General features: G+C 36.3%; 1 long non-coding RNA gene and 1 pseudogene across 1 annotated transcript in view; one reads left to right on the top strand and one right to left on the bottom strand.

Moving 5' to 3' along the window:
* LOC147918033 (uncharacterized) overlaps window positions 1–15,625 on the bottom strand; it is a 1,004,068-nt gene that overhangs the window by 381,661 nt on the left and 606,782 nt on the right. The gene's annotated exons all lie outside the window — the stretch shown is intronic.
* Window positions 11,185–15,625, top strand: part of LOC101388803 (serine incorporator 1 pseudogene) — a 242,044-nt pseudogene continuing 237,603 nt past the window's right edge.

Consider the following 15,625-nt stretch of genomic DNA (forward strand, 5'->3'; position numbering starts at 1 on the left):
AATTACAATACTTAGAATTGGGGGCAGTTAATTTCAAGATAAAGGGTATTACCATGTTGGAGAATTAATGGATAGTGTGCAATCTTATAAAGCCCTGTAGATTTTAGGAATACCAGTGGACTGAGATGAGATTAAGTGTGAAGGGAGTTTATAGAATATTTTAAGAACTGTGGGCAGATATACAGTGATTGGCAGAATGTTCAGTAAGGAAAGAGAAATTAGTCTTTTCAAATGAATTTCTCTGTGATTCCCAAGAGACTACTGAGAAAAAGGGAGCGCAGAAGAGGACATCTAAGTCCCCTATCTCAGACTCTGAATTTCAAAAATAACTTAACCTTTTTCATCTGAGAGTGGAACACACACTAGTCAACGTCCCCAGTGTCCTAGAGGAGTGTTTTTCAAATTGCCTTTTGGGATCTATTAGTGAATCATGAAATTAAATTGGAGAATCACAACAAGCATTTTTTAAAACATCAAATGAAATACAATAGAATAAAATGGAAATATATGATTGCATCACATATAGTAAGAGTCTGTATTGTTTTATTTTCATTATATGTATTTTTATATACCTATAAATACATATAAATTTGTGTAATGGATCACAATGAAAACTATATTTCTGACTAAAGTTCAGATCAAACAAATTGGAGATCTCTGCCACATTCTACTGAAATTCCCGTATTCCCCAAACTTGAATATCATTTATACATGGGCTGAAATCTTATGACTTAGAAGTAGGGAACACTGCTCTTCCAGTGAGGAAAATGATAAACTGTCCCAAACTGAGGATTTTTGAAGAGGATAAAACTTCTGGGTTGGTTGAGAAGACATTTGGAAAGAATTCACTGCTAGAAGAATGGAAATTATCTGAGGTCATGGAACACCAACAATGGTAAAAATGGATTAGAGTCTCAGCGTTTGAGAATCTTTGATTCTCAAATATGTTCAGTGCTGTGGCCGAATGTCTGAGTAATTTAGAACAAGCTTCTGATCAGGTCAGCTTTTTTAATACCAACCAGAGAGCTGTTTGAAAGTTTCTACATTGATTCTGAGGCTAGACTGGAGACTTGGCCTTGTCCAGAGGAGGCATAGACCCAGGGAGTGAGGCTCAGGCCCAGCATGAACAGACACGGGGAGAGGCTGCTCTGAGTCAACTCTCCACTGTGAGCTCCACCTGGTGGAAACTGAACCCCTCCCTCCAACTGTTTTCAACTTGAAAAGTTTTTTAGAGAAGGGAAGGAGAGGGAGAGAGGGGTAGCATGCATTTGACTTTTTTAAAGTTATTTTTGTAAGTATTTTTGATTTGCTTTTATAGATGTAATTTTTCTCTCCAAATTGTTCTTGGCTCCTGACACTTCATAAATTATTTTTCAACCTGTGCATCTGTAGACTCGTTTCTCTCACCTTTTCCCAACCCCCAAGTTCTATGTCCCAAACCTGACCCAGGGCTTATCTGGTGTTTTCTCTTCTTCTGGTCCCAGTTTTGTGTTTCCTCTGAGGCATTAAAATTTTTGGACATGGTCTCATGATTGAGACTGAGAATCAAGTTTATACTTCATCTACCCGTGCATACCCCATCCCAATTCTTGACACTGAATCCCAGGCTTCTTAATTTGTACATTCCGTCTACGAATATTAATTGCCTGTCTTCTCTGTGCCAGGCACTGTGACAATCACTAGGAACTTTCACAGAAAGAAAGAGGAATCCCTGATTTCCATCGACCCAGCTACAAATCTTGCATTTCTGTTGTATGGTTCTATTAGTCAATACAGTTCCCCTTTTACCTAAGCCAATTTGAGTTGGGTTTCTTTCCCTTGTAACCCTAAATATACCAACTAACATGGGCCAGCTTCATCATATACTAAATCCCCATATGCACTAAGATCCTGTTCTCTACCATCTATTCTACTCCATTGATTTATCTATCTGTACCAATGCTTGAATTGCATTGTTTTAATTACTGTAGTTTTATTATATATTTTACTATGTTACTGGAGAGTTTTCCCACATCACTCATTCAGATTAACTTTTTGGATATTTTATATGTTGATTTTTCCAAATAAACGTTAGATTTATTTTAAGTTTTAAAAAAAAGCATAAAAAGGAACAAGAAAAGTAAAATATATGTTGGTCTTTTTATCAGGATTATATTAATTTATGGGTTAATTTTGAAAGAGTGAATCTTTACAGTATTGAATTTGACAATAAGAGAGAAATTTCCTTGGGATATCAAGCAAGGGAACACAGTTCTTGGATGACAGCCTGACAATTAGATTCCATGTAGTTGTTTGTAAACATTTCTATATTTCACAAGCTTCTTTCCAGTACGGATCCTTCTGCAGCATATCCAGAAAAATAAATGTAATGTTCTTTTGGGCTAATTAATCCACCTCAAAAATAACGAGGGTAAAACTTCTGGATCCCTCACCCTGGGCCACTCAAGCCTGGATAGGGACATGAGCCGGGGGCGAGCCAAGAGGCATCCTGGGCCGAGGTCACCTGAACCGAAGTTATGAGGTGCGAGCCGAAAATGGGAAGGAGTCCAGGGAGAGTCGTACAAAATTCAAGGGCGGTCGGTAACTTGAAAACAAAACAAAATTAAAGAAAACCTTAACTGTCTAAGGACTGAATTTCAAAAGAGCATTTCCCTGGCTTAAGAGGCCAACATACAATGCTGCCTCAAAGGGCTGCCCCTTAGCAAGAGTTGATACCAGGACAGCTCCAGAAACCTTGGCAGTACAGATGCTGGGACTTCCTTTCAGAACAGGGATTTTAATGAGACCAATCTCAAAAAATTCTCTGTCTTTCTACCTCTAGGTTCAAAATTCTAAGTTCCTGGATGGAGAATCTGGACTAGCAGTATCAGTTTTCTACAGTTTGCTTTGATATCTCATGGCCACTGTGAGCTGGTCATCTGACAGAGGTGTGGTCGCCATGCACAGCTTCCTGTGCGTCAACAACAATAACCGCCGTGAAGGAAATTTTCAGCTGCGTTGATATTCTCCGAAGCTATCATGTTAAAATTCTAATTTTTATAGAATTATTTGATATATCCACTGTTCACAATAATTAGCAAAATAATTTTTAAGACTTACTTGTTAATTATTTAATTCTATCTCAGCTATAGGTTTTTCAAAACAAATATCCTACTCTGGAATTCTTTATATCTTGAGAAGATGAATTAGAAGAATGTAAAGTCGGTCACAGGAACATTTTCACAAGAAAGCGCCTAAGAAAATATTAGTATTAATAACTACAAGTGAAAAAAATCAATTTTGTCTGCATCTAAAAATATCAAAAAAGCCATTTCCTCAAGCTGTCGTACAAAGCTTTAGTTTGTGTGATTGCAACTTGAACCTGCGTTGTCACCATTAACCAAAATCTTCAATTCTGGGAGTTAAAGAGTATATAATTCTTGACATTAATCAGTTCCAGTTAGAGAGGAAGTAAAGTTTAATGACTTGGTAATGTTGGCATCGTCTTACATACCTAATATATAGGCACACATATCTTTTGGTGGAGACAGCCCAACAAGGTCTTGCCTCCTTACTGACCTCAGTTGAAGTGAGTTCCTATTTAGTGTGGCAAATGTCCAAGATAGTGACCACAAGAGCCGTCTATTAGTGAACAATGATGTCAAACTTTTAAAATTTGACTATTGTATTTTAACAATAAATTTCTAATAAAAATTAAGTTACTGGATAAAAGTTCAGATTTATTCTTATATCCTATAAGTTCATTCCATGATGATGATTTTTGACTTTGAAACATTGACTCTGGCTACGTGTTGACTTTAATCCTCAGGCATTCAACGGTTCACCAAAAGAGCATGCCCAGTGTATCTCTGTTATAGATAACATATCTATAAACAGTGGGCCTAGCAAGGGAGCATGGTGACTCACACACCTTCTAGAAAAATAGTTATCTTTAATTGGGAGGAGTCTTCCCTTGACTCAGGAGCAGCTTCGAGATTTGCATATAGGGATGAGTGAGGAAGGAAAGATATGCCCAACTTACATTATCTATTAATTAATTCTGATGATAATTTAGGATGTTTGAGGTAGATGCTAAATTTACTTCACATGTTTTCGATTACAATAGACCTTTGGATCTGCATTTAATATTGGAAACTTTGACTCTTGATGAACAGACTCAAGATACATGATATGTCATTACTGAGGATAATAATACCTACTGCATTAAAAATAATAGCATTTAAAAAAATTATGTAAGATAATGTGTATAAAAAGCTTAACGCGAATTTGAATTACCTTGACTGTGAAAGATTTAGCCTATCATGTAGATTAACTGAGACTTACCATTTACATCTTAATTAGTACTATTGGTAAATTTGATGTTTTTAAAAATCATTTGATAGCCTCTGAGAACATCTTATTATTTGTAATAATTTACTTCCTAAATGCCAGCCATGAAAAAAAATCATTTTGAGGAGTTTATCTAAGATAGGTTTATGTCCTTATGGAGTTTACAATCTTAATTTCTGAATTGAAAAGGGGAACAGTGTATGAAACATCACAGAGTATTTTTTAGCTTGGCCCAAGAGTTACAGGGAACAGCGTGGATCATAGAAGCTCACCTATAGTTCTTCAAAATTGACTCTTTCTTATAGTTTCCTGAAAATTATAATCAGTCCCTCTTTTCCTACTTACCTTGAGGAATAATTGTTACGGAACAATCCATTGATAAATAGAGTTCTGTTGTTTCTTCCGTAGGAAATGACTCACTTACTGATTTAATTCTTACATTTATTAAGGTTTGTTTATGACTTATTCCTTCTAAGCCTTTCTCTGAGTTACAAATTACAGTTATGTTCTTTAACTTTTCTTGACACTAAGAATTTGTCCATTTAATGATGATTTATGACACACCTATTGCATAAGTTAGAATTTCTCAAATTGAATCGACAGAAATTTAAACTAAATGAAACAGAAATATCAATTCCAGAGAAGGATTCTTATTGTTTTTACTGGAGTCATATGCTTAATGCTGAACCAATTATTATTGCCAGAAAGCTGTAGTACTATGGTAAATCTAGACCAGGCTATTTGCCAAATTCAGAGAAGAAGTGGTAGAGGGAGAGACTGAAGACTTAGATGTGAGAAAAGAGAAAAAACTCTTATCTCATCTGGAATGTAATTTCCAAGAGAGTAAAACTTTTTTGTTTTTTACTTACTGCTGTATATTCAGTTCTTGGAAGAGTACCTAGCTCAAAATAGATGCTCAATAAATATATGAATAAATGAATGAATAGATAATAACATTCCCTAACACATTTCACTACATCTGTGAGGTACTTTCCTATTGTCTAGGGATATAATGTTTACTTTAACCTGAGGTCAGTGATATGCCAAAGCATTATTAAATATTGTGACTCTCTTTTGTATACTTCTAATTACCATAAATGGGGTTACTCCATAGTAACCAGTATGTTCTGGTTTTCCTAACTGCACTGGAAATGCATTGAAAACAGTTGATGGTATCTACTTTTTAGGAGTCCCAATATAGCAAGTGAGTGCTAGTTTAGTTGAATCACGTTTGAATAAAAAGGGGCTGAAGATGGAAGTTTATTAATCAATAAAGGATTAATTTGATGGAATCAGCTCCAGTCTTGGTAAAGCTATATTTTTGTGGGATCTGATATATTCAATTCTGATAAATTAGCTACTTTATTATGTCTGTTAATTTTACCTTGTGAGTTATTTCTTCTGTACGATCTAGAGGTATGAGAGTGAATTATTAAATGCAGTTGCAAAAATTACACTTAAATAAAACTTCTATTTCCTAGATGATATATTTATTTTTGATTAAATTATTTAGATGGCTACAGTATGTAATTTAAAGATACACGTGTTAAAACTCTTTTTATCAGCATCTATATTCTTTGAAAATGATGAACTGTAGACTGTAATCATGTGCTTCTTTTCTTATACTTCCTCCAACTTTCATCTAACCTCAAGTAAAATGAGTATTCAAGTAATCCCTTACTTCTATTTATGATGTAACCATAAATTAAATATACATGTGGAGATTGTTTTGAATTAATTTCTTCATTCAACATTTTTGCGCACCATATTTTTTTCCAGCACTTTAATATTCTACTTCGGGGAATATTTTTATACTAGTGAGATAAGATGTATCATTATTGATAATTAATGGTTATAGTACATGGTACTAGATATAATTTTAAATGATTATTTTTACTTGAACTATGTACTGCTTTGATTAAAAATATTTTCCTAATATTATGCACGTTTTATTCTTAAAAAAATGGAATAGGCTGTTTATAAATGGAAATCAGAATCTCCGGGAGGGAGGCCTTTGGAAAGGCAATTATTTTACACAAACAACTGAATCTGTGGGAGGGGACCACACGAAGCCTGCATCCCCTTTCAAACCCTCAGTAACATCCTCCAGGGAAAGTCACTGACTGAAGATTGTTTAAATGACAGCAGTAGGGTGCATAGTAACACTGCTCCTCAAAGGAAGCATCACCTTATCTGACCTGGTCTTTGAGTAAATCAGGCGCCTGCTTCAGCCAGTTGACGATAATGTCTCCAACCATTTCCATTTTTTAACATTCAGAGCCATTTGAGGACATATTTTGTTTGTTTATTAGATCTTCACAGGATATATTTTGTTGAAAACTTAAGAGGAACTTCATCTTTAGTTGGACCTTAGCCTCTGACAATATATGGCTGTAAGGATTTCTACACTTCTGTGATGTATTGGTTCTTGTGGCATACATCAATTACCCCAACGATGAGATCTCACAATGTGCTCTTACCTGCCTGAGTCATTTGGTAGAGTAAAAGGTATTGTCTTTTGGCTTTGCAGTAAGTATTTAAAGGATTACCCTTTTCGCTTAATCTTTTCTGAGATATTATATTTATTAAATTTATGTAGCTTTTCAATTTAAAGAAGTGTAAAGTCTCATTTGTGAAGAAAGCCGTCAAAATGTAGGCAGAAATTACTTTGTTCAGTTTGTGGAAAATGATCCTTTTGGTGAAAATTTCCAAATGTAAAGAGCTATGAAGAACATTGGGTTGGTTTTGATTATACAGCATGTTAAATTGTGATTCTGTCCATCTCTTCACTGAAAGATCAGTGGTTAAGTCTATGCTGTTAGCTGCCAGAGTCAACACTCATATTTTCATTTCCATTCAGTAAGAAGAACTTCAAATGTTATTATTCATAGAAGCTTTTACTGCAGCCTGTTGGTCTGGACTGAAAACACACATTATCCCATGTCCTATTAAGAATTCCAACCTGGAAAGGTCAACTGTTAGGTTTATCACAGTGTTTATGGAAGCACTGATTATTTACTTAGCACTGTAGAGTAACTGAGATTTTTCTGAATTCATAAATTAGAATATATTATTGTTACAGTAATTAGCAATAGAGAATCATTATGATTTCTCCATTAGAGAACATCTTTTTCATAGTTTTCCACTCATACTTCTGTATGTAAGAGCAAACCACTTCTTAAAAAGTCACAATTATACATAAGTTGGTGAGTGGTAGTCTTCACTTCCCACCTTTTTCAATTTTATTTCAAAATATTTTATTGTATCATATTGGAAGTAGCTTTCTAGACAATAAATTAATTAATTAATTAATTTCAAAAAAAAAGGAAAAGAAAACACCTGACTGACTGTTAATCATGAAGTTATTACAGATGTCTTACCTGGATTTACAGAAATAAGTAACATGGAAGGAAATTTTTTGATAACATAAGACACAATACTTTAGAAATACCTGCTTTTTAATTTTGATAGACTAAAATACTGTATATTTCTCTCATTTGTTTTTATTCAGTAATGAATGAATTTAGCAAGGATACAGACACAGAGCAGAGAAACACACTGTCACAATATCCAGAGTTAGCCAACCTGCAGCGTCTGAGTGACACAAGACAGTCCTCACTTCTGACACCAACGGTAATTGCAGGAATTTCCAAAACCACCCTCAGTTTTGATAAGTTGCTGAAAAGACTCACAGAACTCACAGAAACCTATTTTGTTCATGGTTACATTTATTGCAAAGAAAGAATATAGAAAATCAGCCAAAGGAAGAGATGCATAGGACAGAGGGATCCAAACATGGAGATTCCCTCTCTCTGTGGAGTCGTGACTGACATTATCTCCTCCTGGCCACAAGGTATAAAAATATGCTCCCAGTAATGTCAACCAGCGAAGCTCATCTGAGCCTTTACCATTCAGGGTTTATTGGGTTTCAATCACATACTGCCTATATGGCTGACCTTTAGTTTCTAGCCCCTCTCAGAGGCCAGGTTAATATCTTTAGTCTCCAATTCTTCCAGACGTTGGTACTTGTACTGCATGGCCCAAAGTCCCCATCATAATTCACACTGCTAGACTGTCTTGTGGCCAAAGCTCTCAGGCAATCAAAGAGCAGTACATTCCAGGAACCTAGAGATCACCTCCTAGAAGCCAAGGGCAAAGGCTAGATCTCTCTTAGGGTGAGGTAAATTCTTCACTACACACATGGATACCATATAAATTTTCATTTTGGCAGGTATGAAATGAGGCAGAGCAAACATAGAAAATGCTTAGACAAAAGTAGAAAATATGTAGGGCAGAAGAACAAGGGAGCTAGGAAATACTATGTAGTGCTTTTTTGATGTCTTGTATTGTAGAATTTACAAGTAAAGGGGATATTAGTAACCAACTAATGGTGCAAACTCCTTTATTCATATATGAGAAAATTTAGAGAAATGAAAAGAATTGGCAAATGTTACAATGTTTATGAAAGAACAGCAACTAGATTTCAGGTTTCTTTATTTCTGTCTTTATTTAGGCTAATTGTAACCCCACAGTCATTCTCTTTTGAGGTGCTTTTTTTTTTTTTTTTTTTTGTGAGGAGGACCAGCCTTATGCTAACATCTGCCAATCCTCCTCTTTTTTTGCTGAGGAAGACTGGCCCTGGGCTAACATCCATGCCCATCTTCCTCCACTTTATATGGGACGCCTTCACAGCATGACTTGACAAGCAGTGCGTCTGTGCTCGCCCGGGATCCGAACCGGCGGACCCCGGGCCGCCGCAGCGGAGCGTGCGCACTTCACCGCTTGTGCCACCGGGCCGGCCCTTGAGGTGCTTTTTAACAGCATGAGGGTATACTGGCTGATACTTTTCCTCTAGTGGATCAAGCCACTGAGGATTATGTTCATAACTGCTCACAGGGGAAAGAATTAGTCTCCACTACATAGCAAAGACTCTAGGCAACTTGGTATAACAAAAAAACAACAACAACAAAAAAAAAAAAAATGAGAGGAAACTAATGGGAAATAAAGATCATTAGATCAAGGCCATTGAGATATAAGATGATGTCTTTATATTTCTATGAAATTCTTTAAGTAAATAAATGTGCAATGTTATATTATTGACTGAAAGAATGTCTAATACTCAAAAGACACTAGCATTTGGAAACCTAAGTTGAAGAATACTTAAAAATAAAAAGGCATTAGATTAGGTGACCTGAGCTCTAGTCCCCATTTTACAAAAATAGCTATGTAATTGTGATCAAGTTACTTCTCTGAATCTCAGTGACATTATGAAGAAAGGGTTGAATTATCACTGGCTCTTACTCTTCTGGAGCCATAAAGACCCCTCTAAGAATCCAGTGAAGCTTTGCACTCTCTCTCTAAGAAAATGCACGAATGAATTGTATACACAATTTCATACACTTTCAGTGAGTTCAAGGTATTTGATCCGCCTCCTGAAACTCAGTTTGAGAAATTCTAGGATTTGGTGATATCCAAAGTATTTTTCGGATTTAAAATTTGAGATTGTTTTATAACGTGTTACCTAAATCATATGTGAAATTTAGTTTTTAAAACAAAATTGATACATACAGCATAAAATATGCAATTATTCTCAGACATTACCCAGAAATACTGATTCAGGAACACTGGGGATGGGACCCAGCAATCTGAGTTTTAATGAACTCTCTAGATGACGCTGCGTGTGGTCAAGTTTGGGAGCTACTGGCTATAAGAATAAAGTGAGTAGGATTGAAACACAAAACATATGAAAGGCCAGATAGACTTGATGGTCCTATATGTAGGGCAATAATAGGGAGTACCAGGAAAATAAAGTCACCATCACATATGCCATGTTAACTAACTTTAGATAATTTGTTGGCATAATAATAGTTTATAAGTTTTTAGTACATTGAAGTTATTAAATTTCTTTCAGGTATCTTGCCATAATGGCTTCTGAGTTAGATAACCCTCTGAGTTAGATAACACAAAATATTGTTCTAATCTATGAGTAAGAAAACTCAAGATTGGTAATGTCAGTATCATGGTGGAGAGAGTTGCTCCCTTTGTATCTCCTCTCGAAGTTACAAGCAGTAGGACATCTATAGACAAACAAAGGATCCTCTGCACAGCATACCAGAGAGCCTCAGAGATCCAAACATCTGTACTGGTGAACTGGACCTCATGGAGGCAGTGGAACCAGGGGAAACACAGTGGTGGTTCCCAAGACCAGGGGCAGGAACTACAGGCTACCTGCAAACAGAGACCTCAGGAACCTAGGCGGCCCATGCTCCCAGATGCTCCTAGAACCAACACAGTGCCCAAAAATAGAGGATCCAGGAACCATGAAGGTGCCTGTGACCCAGTCCCCTTGCCTTGCTCCAGCAGTGGCACCTCCAACCCAGCCTTACCAGTAGGGGAGGCTGTATCCAAGACCCCGGTGCCCTCAGCAGCCACATTGGTGCCTGTAACCTGAAGTTCCAGGAACTGTGGTACTCAGACCAGAGGCTCCAGGAACTGCAGTGGCACCCAAGACCAGAGGCTCCAGAAACTGTGGCGGCACCTGCAACCCAGGTACCCCTTCTCCTGTGGTGATGGCAGTGGCACCCACAACCCTGACCCATCTGGCTGTGGAGGTGACATCTGTGAACCCACTGCCCCTGGCAACAGAGGTGACAGCACCCCCAGAAAACCCAGTCACAGCAGTGAAGGTGGCACATGTGAGCTGCCCCCCAGTCGCAGCAGCATCCAAGGCTGCAGAGAGCCTGGTAACAGTGACAGTGGAGCCCACAACCCCAGTCCCTCCCAGCTGCAGTGGCACTCGCAACTCTTGCACCCCCATCTGGGGCAGAAGAGCCTACAGACCCAACAAACCTAGACATGGTGGAGGTGCCTGTGACCCTGGATCCTGCCTCCCACTCTCTGTCCTCCCACTGCAGTGGGGGAACCCATGACCCAGGCAACCCTGGAAGTAGCAGAGATGCTTGCCAGCCTGGTGACCCTGGTGGTGGTGCCTGTGAATGCAGGGACACAGTAAGCAGCAAGGCACCAGCAACCTTGGAGTCACAAGCAGTACAACAAGGGCACTGATGACACCTTTGGAAGAGGCAGTGGAGGGTGGAAAGTGCATGCTCTCAGATACACTCAGAAGTAACTCAGAATCAAAGTAAATAAAGCCTTACCTAAATAAGAAATGTATATGCGACTATAAATGTGACAGCAGAGGAACAACTCATCAAGCACAATGAAAAATTATGATAACATATCACAAAAAGAAAACGACAACTCTCCAGAAACCAAACTTGAATTCATAGAAGATTGCACTCTAACTGATAGATAATTCAAAATAAGTATCAAGAAATTCAACAAGCTACAAGAAAACTCAGACAGACAGATCAATGAGCTCAGAAATAAAATTAATGAACAGGAGTACTTCACCAAAGAGATTGAAACTCTAAAAAAGGACCAAACAGAAATTCTGGATCTGAAGAACTCAATAAATGAGATGAAGAATAAAGTAGAAAGCATTGGGAATAGAGCAGACCATATGGAAAAGAGAGTTAGTGAGCTCAAAGATAGAAATCTATAAATGATTCAGGTGGAAGAGGACCAAGAACTATGATTTTTTAAAAAATGGAGAAATTCTGTGAGAAATATCTGACTCAATTAGGAAAAGAAACATAAAGAAAATGGGTATCCCAGAAGGAGAAGAGAGGGAGAAGGGAGCAGAGAGCAGTTTAAAGAAACAATAGCTGAGAAATTTCAAAACCTGGGGAAGGAACTGGATATACAAGTACATGAAGCTAATAGAGCACTTAATTATTTTAACACAAAAAGACCTTTTCTAAGGCACATTATACAAAAACTGTCAAAAATCAATGACAAATAAAGAATATTAAGGGCAGACAGAAAAAAAAATAACATACAAAAGAACACCCATTAGGCTACCAGATTTCTCAGCAGAAAGTCTACAGGACGGGAGAGAGTGGAATGATATATTCAAAATATTGAAAGATAAAAACTGTCAGCCAAGAATACTCTATCCAACAAAATTACCTTTCAAACTTGAGGGAGAAACAAAGGCTTTCTCAGACAAACAAAAGCTGAGGGAGTTCATTGCCACTAGACCTGCCTTACAAGAAATCTGGAAGAGTTCTTCTACCTGAAATGAAAAGGCAAAGGTATACAAAGGTTAAACAAGGTGATAAATAGACAGATAGAATCAGAAAATTGCCAGTTTATATCAGAATAGGTTAGTAAACACTTAATTATAACATAAAGGTTAAAGGGAAAGAAAGCATTAAAAATAACTATAACCACTTCAATTTGATAACAAACTCATAATACTAAAAAAGATAATTTGTGACAATGAAACCATAGAAGGGGGAAAGGAAAATGACAGAACCTGAATATGCAAATGAAGATAAGATGTTATCAGCAGAAAAGACTATCTCACCTATGATATCTTTTATACAAACCTCATTTTAACCACAAAATAAAAATTCAGAAGAGAGTCATGAAACATAAGAAAAGAGTAAACTGAGAAACACATCATGGAGAACCACCAAACTGAAATGGCAGACAGAAACAATGGAAATATAGAACTAGAAAACAAAAGATATAATGGCAATATTTAACCCTCATATATCAATAATCACTCTAAATTTAAATGGATTGAATTCACCAATAAAAAGTCACAGAATGACTGGATGGATTAAAAAACAAGAGCCAACAATATGCTGCCTCCAGGAGACCCATCTCAGCACTAAAGACAAACATAGGCTCAAGGTGAAAGGATGGAAGATGGTACTCCAAGCAAATGGCAACCAAAAGAAAGTGGGTATAGCCATACTTATGTCAGACAAAATAGACTTAAAGCCAAAAATATAACAAGAGACACATATGGACATTATACAATGATATAAGAGACAATCCACCAAGAAGGCATAACATTTATTAATATACATGCATTGAACATAGGAGCACCAAAGTATATAAAGCAACTATTAACAGACCTAAAGGGAGAAATCGACAGCAACACAATAATACTATGGAACTTTAATACCCCACTTACATCAATGGAAGATCACCGAGACACCAAGTCAATAAGGAAACATTGGCCTCAAATGAAACACTAGACCAGATGGACTTAATAGATATATATATATATAGAACATTCTACCCCAAAGCAGCAGAATACACATTCTTCTCAAGTGCACATGAAACATTCTAAAAGATAGACTATATATCGGGAAGCAAAACAAGTCTCAATAAATTTAAGAAGATTGGAATCATATCAAGTATCTTTTCCCACCACAATGGTATGCAACTATAAATTGACTACAAGAATAAAGCTGGGAAAGTCACAAATATGTGGAGACTAAACAACATGCTACTGAACAAATACTGGATCAATAAAGAAATCAAAAAAATACCTAGAGACAAATGAAAATGAAAATTCGACATATCAAGATCTATGGGACGCAGCAAAAGCAGTACTAAGAGAGAAGTTTATAGCAATACAGCCTACTCAAAAAACAAGAAAAATCTCAAATAAACAATCTAATGTTACATTCAAAAGAACTAGAAAAAGAAGAATAAATGAAGCCCAAAGTCAGTAGAAGAAAGGGAACAATAAAAATTAGAGTGGAAATAAGTGAAATAGAGACTAAAAAGACAATAGAAGAAATCAATGGAACTAAGAGCTGGTTCTTTGAAAAGGTAAACAAAATTAACAAACTCTTAGCTAGGCTCACTAAGGAATAAAAGAATGCTCAAATAAATAAAGTCAGAAGTGAAAGAGAAAAAATTACAAAAGATACCACAGAAATACAAAGGATTATATGGGAATACTATGAAAAGCTATATGCAAACAAATTGGATAACCTAGAAGAAATGGATCAATTCTTAGAATCATACAGCCTCCCAAAACTGAATCAAGAAGAAATAGAGAATCTGAATAGACCAGTCACAAGTAAAGAGATTGAAACCATAATCAAAAACCTCCCAAAAAACAAAAGTCTATGACCAGACAGCTCCTTTGGTGAATTCTATGAAACATTCACAGAAAAATTAATACCTATTTTTCTCAAACTCTTCCAAAAAATTAAAGAAGGAGGGATGCTTCCTAATTAATTTTACAAGTCCAACATTGCCCTGATACCAAAACCAGACAAGGATAACATAATAAAGGAAAATTACAGGCCAATATTGCTGATGAACATAGATGCAAAATCCTCAACAAAATATTAGCAAATCAAATACAACAATACATTCAAAGGATGATACACCACAATCAAGTGGGATTTATTCCAGGGATGCAAGGATAGTTCAACATCTGCAAATCAGTCAGTGTCACATAACACATTAACAAAATGAAGAATAAAAATCATATGCCCATCTCAGAAAACTCAAGATTTTGTCCAAGGTCACCTAGTTGGAGACAGTATTGGAACTTATCTTTTTTCTCTGGGGCTTGTTATAAATTACAGGGTACAATAAGGGTACAATAAAACCTTTAAAAAAAGGGACTGATTAAAATGTGGCACATTTTTATCATTTTACATCAACAATATTCCAATTTTGGTTATTACTCTTAGTATTAAGTGACATATTCAAGTGCATCAGAGGAAAGACCTTTGTTTTTTAGAACTTTCATGATCTGCATGGTATGATTTGAGAAAATTAATCTCCTAAACCCACTACATTTAAATTTCACTTATTGTATTGTTAAATTGTAAAATTAATAATGAAGTATGGCTATTTCAAAAAAAGTGCAATTGTTTTATAGTGTCTAATGAAAAGTAGTTGTTTTCTCATTCTCTCTATATGCCTTAGTTTTTCTGTTTGAGGTGAGTATTTTCAACTTTAGATATTTCTTCTGATATTTATTTGTCCATGGCAAAATAAGATGTTTATACTGCTTTTAAAAAATAAAGAAGGTTTTAGATGTTGTAAAGAAAAACTCTATTGTTTTCATTTACATTACACACAATAATCTCTGAATACTACTTCATTTCTGACACCAGATGTGTGGATTTTCTATATATCAAGCAATTCTGAGATACCAGCTGGATGTCCTACAATTTAACTCAATTCTGACACTACCTACCTGGAGATAGCATCAGATCCCAACAGGTTAAAGCTTCAGTCCTACAACACCATCATCTCACCACCACCTCCCCCCCAGATACCAATGACAAATCCAGGTTGTCACCTGTGCCTCTGACTATAGATCAGAGGTTCCCTTGTACCCTTCTCAGGTTCAATTAATTTGCTAGAGCAATTCACAGAACTCAGGAAAACCTTTTACTTACTATAT

The sequence above is a fragment of the Ceratotherium simum genome, chromosome 2 (genome assembly GCF_057802395.1).
Source record: "Ceratotherium simum simum isolate JZ-2026a chromosome 2, ASM5780239v1, whole genome shotgun sequence".
In the NCBI taxonomy this organism is placed as follows: Eukaryota; Metazoa; Chordata; class Mammalia; order Perissodactyla; family Rhinocerotidae; genus Ceratotherium; species Ceratotherium simum.